At 51.3% G+C, this 8,586-nt stretch overlaps 1 long non-coding RNA gene across 1 annotated transcript; it reads left to right on the forward strand.

Annotated features, from left to right (window-relative positions):
- The first annotated feature begins 1,602 nt into the window (after nucleotides 1-1,602).
- On the forward strand, nucleotides 1,603-4,076 carry LOC128311602 (uncharacterized). The gene is made up of 3 exons (XR_008290125.1): nucleotides 1,603-2,001; nucleotides 3,520-3,556; nucleotides 3,782-4,076. It is a non-coding gene; the product is annotated as an uncharacterized LOC128311602 (long non-coding RNA).
- The last annotated feature ends 4,510 nt before the right edge of the window (nucleotides 4,077-8,586 follow it).

Here is an 8,586-nt window from a genome sequence, read left to right on the forward strand (position 1 = left end):
CACAGATTGAGGCAGCTGAGAGTGGATGCGTGGAGACCAGCTGGTCGCTGCTGCGGTTTTCCCGAGAACCATAAAGGCAGAAAGTGGCCCCTGGGCCCTGGGAGCAGACATGAAGACACTACTTGAAAGATTCTCGTGAAATCGAATTGACAGAACGTGTTTCTGTTAAAGGAAAGCAACTAGTTAACAATGACATCGGGGTTTCTGATTTGGGTGGATAGATAATGTTTCTGCCAAATAAAAGAGTGTGCACAGGGCACCTGGGTGGCCTAGTTAGTTAAGCATCCCACTCGGGCTCACGTCATGATCTCACGGTCTGTGAGTTCGAGTCCCGCGTCGGGCTCTGTGCTGATGGCTCGGAGCCTGAAGCCTGCTTCGGATTCTGTGTCTCCCTCTCTCTCTCTCTCTGCTCCTCCCTCGCTCATGCTCTGTCTCTCTCTCTCTCTCTCTCTCCTTCAAAACTAAATAAAAACATTTTTTAAAAATTCAAAAAATAAAAGAGTGTGCGCTATGGAGCCAGAGAAATGACATAGGAGGGAACTTTCCTGGGGATGAGAGAAGCTGATCTCGGCTCCCCCCCCCGCTCCACTTACTAAACACTGCTCTTTGTGAGTGTGTTTGTATTTTTATGATATACCTGGATGCTCAGAGGATGGAGACTTGTTTTCACCGACGATGAGAGCAAATAAGGTGTGTGGGCTCTAAAGATAGCGTCCATGTCCTGGGGTAAGACCTGAACAGACCTCTGTGGACAGTTCTTGCTCAAAGATACCGGCTCCCATAACCCCTAACACAGCCAAGACACATGGCCAACTGCGACGGCTTACGAAATGAGTGGACCAGAAAGTCAGAAGAGAGACAACTTAGGAGCCCCGTGACCACCTTTGCAGGCAAAGGTGGCATTACGTGGTCTGCCCCCAGGCCAGGATGGACACGGGAGATCCTCCCCCACAGACGTCAGAATGATGGCAAGGAGGTGCCCAGAGGTCACTGGTGAATGGTTCTGCCCTGAGCAAGGGCCTGTCTCGGAAGGACAGACTCCACCTCAGGGGTGGGACTTGAGGCAGGGAGGGCATGGGTGTATCCCACAGGATGGCTCTCCAGTTGTGTCAGAGGGAGGGAGTGGCCCAAGAAGGAGGGCAGAGGCAAGGGCAAGGCCATTCTCGCCAGGCTGCCTGGAACCAGAAGGACGTCTCAGTGTTCATGATGTACGGCGACAGTGCCCAGGCGAGGGTGACCACGTGCCTGTCCCCACAGAATGCTTCCAGGATGGCCGGGAAGCGGACATCAGGAGCACCTCGTTTGACCAGACACTGCTCTGAAACCCCTTGCTTCAACACAGCGGACATTGTTAAACCTTTGTTTGTTTGTTTGTTTGTTTGTTTGTTGAACCTATCAAATGAACTATATGTATTTAAATATATAGATTTATGTATATGTACATATATAGGAGTACATGTACTCACATGTATACACGTATAAATGTAGAAATACATATGGTGTATATGTGTGCATGTGTAGAGAGATGAATTATATAAATGAATATACACATGGATAAATGCGTGTGTGTATGTAAGTATACACAGACATGTATATGTCTGTTCCCATATATGTATGTCTATGTGTGCGTGTACATATGCAAATACATCTACTCACGCACACGTGTTTTTCTAACTCCACGTTCTACATAAGGGCTTGAGTTTGCAAATTGTTGAAGTTATTCCCAGGAGCGTGGCCCCCGAGGCCCTGGGGCGGTGGACATGTCCTTCTGAGCCCCTGAGCCTGTGGACTCAGGGACTGTGACGGGCGATTCCCCAACTCTCCCAGGAAGGCTGCACTGGGACTCATTTCCTGACCCCGAGGACCGGGCCAGACTACAGCCCTTCCGAACTGCTTTGTCTACTGAGTTCCCAGGAACAGCACCTGACCAGCCGCCCGCTGTGGGTCAACCCGACAACCAGAAAGGCAAACCCACTAGACTCGGCCCGGCCACGTTGGGTTGTGAGGTCGGATGCTTTGAATGTCATGATTTCGTCGTCCCTTATATGCCTTTGCCCCGGAAACCACTCAAGTACAGCAATTTAGATGAAAGTCAGCCAGAAAATGAAATGCTTTCATTATTTCATAATTATCATTCTGTTGACACGCAAACCAGTAGGAGGAAATGCACACGCAGGGTGCCGTGCGCACACACGTGTTTTAATTATTAGCGTGTGACTCTGGACTCTGTTCGGCGTGAATTTATTCTGTCTAATTTGGGAAAGTATATCAAAATAATAAAGCACGTTGCCGCTGCCCAGCCCCGCGTGCGAGGGCAGGGCATGGGAAGGTCGCTGGAACACGAGAGCCGAGCAGTGGGGCCGAGAGCCTCGGGAAAGTCTGCACGCGCGTGTGCCCAGACGGCGCAGGCAACAGGGACACCTGCTCCCAGGTCGTGGCACACGCCGTGCCTTGGGCTCCTAACAGCCAGCTTAACTGTGCATGTTCGGATTTAATTCATGCTTAAGATGCATTTTATTAGAAATATTTTAATCTTCCATGGTAGATCAATCAAATTGAAGTTAATTGGCCAAAAAAGGCTCCTGATTGGCTATTCCCAATTGTTCTTTTGCATATTCGGAACTTGGTGGATTGAAACGCTACACAAGAGGCATTATTATCAGTGGAAAAATGTTTAATAGTAAAATACAGCCAATCTGATCTGCAGTACATATCACCTCACCACACTCCCAACAAATATTCATTAAGGGCTCCAAAGAACACACTTTCTTTTGGATCATGCGGCATAAAAAAGCTCTATTCTCCCAACAAAGATGAAGCAGAGACAACTAAAAATTTCCCATGAGCACTTGGAAAACAATGAGAAAATTGAGTTTAATGATGGAGAATTATAAGCGAGTCTGTGTTTGGAGGAGAAAAAGTGCAAACATAAAAATTGCCTTGTGTTGGGAAGAAATTTGTTATTGCCCTGACGAGATTAACCGCGGTAATTGGCACTGTTTCTTTTCCCCCTCACATATTGTGCGGCCCTGCAGAGGCAGCGGTAATAAATAATTCGCACTTAGCCGCACCATTGGTCATTCCGAGGCGCTGTCACGGCCACCTCCCCCATCCAGGGAAGATAAATGTGATTTAAATTAATAGCCAGTCCTAAATAACTCCTCAGCTGGTAAACGGCGCATTTATCAGGCCCAGACAGGCAGTGTCCTTTGATTCATGGTCCCCCCCCTACGATGTGAAGGGTGCGTACAAAAATTGTTATTACTTTTTAATAAAGTGTAGCAGTCTGTCTTCAGTCATTTATCAGAAACGGTGGCATTCTGACAAACAGAAATATCTTAGCAGAGGATGAATGAGAGGGGTAAAGGACACATTTCTCAACAAAACTAATCACTGCCTAAATAATCGCATAAAAGTCAGTTTTTAAGTACCTTGAAATAAATGTATCCAGAAAGATACAGGCCTGGTGGGTTGTCGAACTAGAAGCTAAACAAACTATTTCTGTATTCACCTTCACAGGCATGAAAATTCCTGTGATGGTTGTCAGCCCTGGGTGGTACGGACGCAAATACATGTCGAAGCGGTTCCGCGAGAGGCACCCACACCCTTCCCGGCCCGCGCCTGGCTGGGTGCTGGTGGGTGCGATCCATGCCCAGACCCTCGCCCCCCCCCCCCCACCCCCTCGGGGTCTGAGCGGCCAGGGCCACAGCTCTCTCTGCATTTTTAACATTGAAACTCTGTGGCCATTGCTTTTAATCTCCCCCTCCCACACACTTTCCAGGGAAGCAGCCCACTCCGTTGGCTCGCGATTCATTCTGTGACTGATGGTCCACGCTTTGCGGAAGATACTTGCAATTACCCACATAATTGGATTGGTCAGCGGAAATTACAAAGGAACCTCACAGCCCGCTGTCCACGGAAATCCTTTCTGTCTCGAGTGAATGGCGAGTAAAACCTCCGCTGTGTGACCAGGTCACCCTTTCAGAGCAACCCGGGCAGGTTCAGAACGGGGACCCCTTGCTCAATAATTTCCTTTGTGCTTGGGGAGATCGGGCAAGGCCCACAGCTGTCTTCAGTTACACAGAACCAGGCTGCCTGCACCACTGGCCACAGCCACCTTTGTAGGGCGCACACAGACGGTATCCAAAGAGTTTGCAACATCAGAAAGGCTTAGGAGTGGAAGGTCCTTTGCGATTTCCAGCACTTGAGCTATGATGCAGTTTGCAAGCTTCGCCAAGGTGCGACTTTCCGGTGACCGGACGCGTCTTCACGCAGCACCTGGAGATCAGTGTGACTCGTGGGAGAGGCTCGCTCCGGCAATCGCCCCGGCCCACCAGCGTTCTCCCTTTCCTGGGTCAGCCTGGCTCTGAAGGGGGATTTCACCTCTCCGGATTCGCTGCCAGCTTTAGGCTTTAAGGTTTTAATTCATTAGAAATCCTGATGTGCGTTTTGAAATTAGTTAATGCGCCAAGCACTTGGAACAGTGTCCAGCCGCCAGGGTCCTGAGTGAGGAGACCTGTGCGGCCCGCTGGCACTCAGGCACCTTCACTGCGGGGAAATGAGAGAAGGACGACCCAGGAGACAAACGAAAGTCAGACTAGCTGAGACAGCACGTGTGTTGGGGGCTGTAAAGCCCCTTCCCGGTGGTCAAAGCCGTGCAAACTCTCCCCGTTGAGCGGGGTCCGCACTGTCGCAGACGCTTCTCTGCCGAGGCCTGCTCCGTCCCAGGGGAAGGTCAGCTGGCCCGATCGGTGGTCATTTGACGACCCTGCAGATTGTAGATCATCACAGGGAGGACATTCCGGGGCTGGCACCACAATTCAATGTCACCAAAATGAAAATAAGCATTTTGCTTGAAAGGCCAAAAAAAAAAAAACCAAAAAACAAAAGGCTTCTGTAATGTGCCCATGTCCCCATTTCTTTTTTGTTAATGTTTATTTAGTTTTGAAGGAGAGAGAGAGACAGAGCGTGAGTGGGGGAGGGGCAGAGAGAGAGGGAGACACAGAATCAGAAGCAGGCTCCGGGCTCCGAGCTGTCAGCACAGAGCCCAATGTGGGGCTTGAACTCACCAGCCGTGAGATCATGACCTGAGCCGAAGTCCGACGCTTCACCAACTGAGCCCCCTGGGCGCCCCGTGTCCTCATTTCTTAACAGGGACTGAAGCCTATGGCCATTACACCCCACGGGCTAGGCATGTCACCTCAGCTGCAGCTGGTCCGGGCCGTCAGTTACTCACCCAGGCAATAAATAGTGAGGTTCGCTCTCGGGGTCCCGAGACCCATGCGGGGTGCTCTGTGCGGCTTCTCTTGCCGATACCGTGCCCACGTCGGGCCAAGCCCACGCTGGGGAGCGTGTTCTATCGCGTCTGCAAAGAGCCGCGGCTTCCCTATGCAGCTCACAGGTTTTGAGGGGACACAAGCCCTCGTGGCAGAGGTAACGGCTTGCTTCTGGAACGATCAGAACCAGTCTTCTTACAACCCCCTGAGCGCTGTTTGTCACTCAGAATAGTTCCAGTCCACGACTCGTGTTCCAATGCCTCCGGCCTGCTCCCTCACCACTGATTCCGTCTGGAGAGTCACCGGCCGCCTCTGCGCCGTCCCACGCGAGCCACACGTGGGCAGGGAGTCTGGCGGTTTGTAAGGGCAAGACCGCCCGTGTTCTTTCCCCAGCACCGGCCTTCTGAGCCTCCATAACCGGGGTTGAAAGAGGGATCCTGCCTCCTGGAACTCCAGAGGCCGGGTGGGACACAGAGAGGCCCTCGTACGGTTTCCCACCGAAGACGGAACACAGCTCCCCGGAGCCTCCCGCGGGGCCGGCCCCGCGCCACACACACGGGTAATAGTCAGTCCATTAACCTTTGCTCATGGCAACCTGCGTGCTTTTAAAATACCTTCCCGGTAATAGCTGTGCCCGGGAAAGGGCAGCGCGCCCCTGCACGCCGGCCCTGCAGTAATAGGCTGGGCTCCGGCCCCACCTCCTGCCTGTCCCTCTCTCCCCCTCTCTCCTTCCTATTGTTTAGAAGCTAATCTAAAAGGAGCCGCGGAGGCAGAGGTCGGTTAAACTGTGACGCAAATGTTATTCCTCGATTATCTGGCTGGGGTAAATGTCAACTGCTCCGGGCTCAGGCAATTGGGGAGGCAGCGCGAGGCCGCGGCCAAGCGAGGAGGCGGGAGAAGGCAGGGGCGGGGCGGGCGCCTCGGGGCCGGGCGCTGAGCACCTGCTTCTCCGTCCTTCCCCCGCCCCCCCCCGCCCCCCCGTCTGTGGCGGTCCGAGCACCCAGCTAGCCAGCCCGCCACCCTGGGCGCCCGCCCTGATCCCTCCCTCCCTCCCTGTGCCTGTCCTCAGTAAACAGCTCTGCTGGGCTAGGGCTCTCCTCTGAATGTCACACACCCACTTGAATAGTACGGCAGCTTCTACAGCAAAGGCAGCGTGGATGCCCCCACGTGCACACGCGTGTATGCACAGCACACGCACACGCACACACGCGCACATGGATACGCCCCACACACGTACTTTCCTGTCCCTGTAGAGGTTCAATGCAGCAAAGTGAACGCTTCCTATAGAAGTGACATTGTTTGCAAGTTAGATTAGAGCCTTTGTATTTCACGTGAAAATGCAGATGTTATATTCCCCAGAATAGCAGGCCATCGAGCAAACGGCAGCGGGAACTGTCTTTGAGGCGTGGCATCCGGCTGGCGACAAGAGGCAAGGAGGCAAGGAGGAGACGCCGTCTGTCATTTGGGGCAAAGATGGAGTGGAGCCGACGGGTCACCGCCCCCCAGCCTGGGGCGTCTGTGGCTTCGCTGCCCGCTCCCGCTCCGGGCCCTGGGTCGGCAGGACCGGCTGTCACCCTGTGAACACAGTGAGCTGCTTTCAACCCGTGGGCACCTCGGCCCCAAGCCCAGTGGGTGCCAGGGCCCAGCCGTGCGCTGAGGCCAGAGGGGCCGAGGGCCGTGGGGAACGGGGGTCCCGCCCTGTCCCGTAGGAGAGGTGGGTGTGCCGGGTTGGGAGACCTGGACGGCCCCCAGGGTGGACACGGGTTTCGTTTTAGCTGTCGCTCGTTCGTCCGTTCTCTTCCTTCCTTTCTTTCTTTCTTTCTCTTTCTTTCTTTCTTTCTTTCTTTCTTTCTTTCTTTCTTTTTCTTTCTTTCTTTCTTTTCTTTTCTTTTTTTCTTTCTTTTTTCTTTCTTTCTTCTTTCTTTCTTTCTTCTTTCTGTTTCTTTCTTTCTTTCTTTCTTCTTTCTTCTTTCTGTTTTTCTTTCTTTCCTCTTTCTTTCTTTCCTTCTTTCTTTTTTCTTCTTTCTTTTTTTCCATCTTCTTTCTTTTTTCTTTATTCTTTCTTATCTTTCTTTCCTCTTTCTTTTTCTTCTTTCTTTCTTTCTTTCCTTCTTTTCTTTTTTCTTCTTTCTTTCTTCTTTCTTTTTTTTCCATCTTCTTTCTTTCTTTTTTTCTTTCTTTCTTCTTCCTGTTTCTTTCTTTCTTTCTTTCTTTCTTTCCTTCTTCTTTCTTTTTTTCCATCTTCTTTCTTTTTTCTTTCTTCTTTCTTATCTTTCTTTCCTCTTTCTTTTTCTTCTTTCTTTTCTTTCTTTCTTCTTTCTTTCTTTCTTTCCTTCTTTTTTCTTCTTTCTTTCTTCTTTCTTTTTTTCCATCTTCTTTCTTTCTTTTTTTCTTTCTTCTTTCTTTTCTTTCTTTCTTTCTTCCTTTCTTTCTTCCTTGATCCAGTTCCCTGGGTGACAGAATTCTTATTACCGCCCTATTTTAAGAACAGGGATCCAATGATTTACGTATTCATAATTTAGAGCCAGGCAGTGGCCAGGCACTTGCTGTCACAATGACAGACTATACACAGCAGTGAAGGCTCCCTGCTTCCCCAGGCAGCGGGTGGAGGGCACAGAAACCACAGCCTGTTCTGGCTCCTGGTACTGTGCTCCAAGCCCGGGCTGCCCACCCAGGCACCCACGCGGAGACCCCTCCTCAAGGTGCTGAGGCCCAGGACACAGTCAGATTCTGAGAAGGACAGAGGACTAGATGCTTCTGCGAACCCCAGTTCTCACCCTCCCGCGCGTCGGAGGCCCTGAAGAGCCGCCTGTGGGGTTCGGCACCTTCCTCCCCCTCCCTGTGGGGTGGTTTCCATCCTGCACGAGCGCTTCTGTGTCCTGACCAAGGGCCAGGGCGAGTGTGTGTTTAGTGCCCAAGAGAGGTGTTCACACGCTTTATAAAATACGATAAAAGTTAATTCCTGGTACAAGGGGATTTTAAAGCCCTGAATTTCCATGCTTGGGATGGGATTTATGTTTGAGGTAGATTCAGCAGACATAAACTCACTCTGTCCGGCTGTTAAGAAACACTCTCCAAGTGTTCACTCTGGGTGTCTACACCTCTCCTTGGGAGCCCGTACGAGGGTATGGAATAGTGTGTTCCCTCCCTGTTGGCTCAAACGTACACCAGTAAGATGGGCTTCCTGTCCGTTAGCCTAGAAAAGACGAACAAAAACCGAGATCCAGGGAGAAAATAATACATTCGTAAAGCCTGCAATTCACCCAGGCAGTCCTGTGCCTCTGCTCTGCCCGCGGTGGCCTCCTGCTTC

This window comes from Acinonyx jubatus, chromosome A1 (assembly GCF_027475565.1).
Source record: "Acinonyx jubatus isolate Ajub_Pintada_27869175 chromosome A1, VMU_Ajub_asm_v1.0, whole genome shotgun sequence".
Classification (NCBI taxonomy): Eukaryota; Metazoa; Chordata; class Mammalia; order Carnivora; family Felidae; genus Acinonyx; species Acinonyx jubatus.